At 32.6% G+C, this 513-nt stretch overlaps 1 protein-coding gene across 2 annotated transcripts in view; it reads left to right on the top strand.

Moving 5' to 3' along the window:
* Nucleotides 1-513, top strand: part of LOC119591478 (synaptotagmin-7-like) — a gene marked incomplete at its 5' end in the record, with an annotated part of 105336 nt that overhangs the window by 95946 nt on the left and 8877 nt on the right.

Here is a 513-nt window from a genome sequence, read left to right as displayed (position 1 = left end):
CTATCCTACTAATCTTACCTCAATTTATCATTTCAAGTTATATAATGTCAGTCAAACTCATTAGTCGATTTTTTCCTTCTGTCTCTGCAAACACCACCGACCTCTAGTTCCTCCTCTGAAGAGCTTTGGAAATTCCCTCAGCTCCGTCTGTGACTTCTGCGTGTTCATATATATTCTGTATGCAGATGTATACTGTATTCACTTTTTATCTTATGCTATTTACTGTATTTACTGTGTTATGTTAAATTCAGTTTATTGAGATGAGGTATTCCCCGCGATTTATTGTATCTTCTATATATATAATGTGTATGTAGTCTATCATATGTTTATGATATTCTGGAATACGTATTTAATCTTCAGATTTTCCTTGTTAGTTCCTATAGTTTTTGCTTTTCTTTCCATACCTCAGTTATTTTGTATGTTATGTCATTATATCATATATTCTATTTAGAGAAGGACTTAGGTGGGCGTTCAGAATGTTTAGCCTATTTTCTTAATAACACGGTAAAAAGG

The sequence above is a fragment of the Penaeus monodon genome, chromosome 28 (assembly GCF_015228065.2).
Source record: "Penaeus monodon isolate SGIC_2016 chromosome 28, NSTDA_Pmon_1, whole genome shotgun sequence".
NCBI lineage: Eukaryota > Metazoa > Arthropoda > Malacostraca > Decapoda > Penaeidae > Penaeus > Penaeus monodon.
Note: the sequence above shows the minus strand (reverse complement) of the source record. Positions and strands in the feature narration are given on the sequence as shown.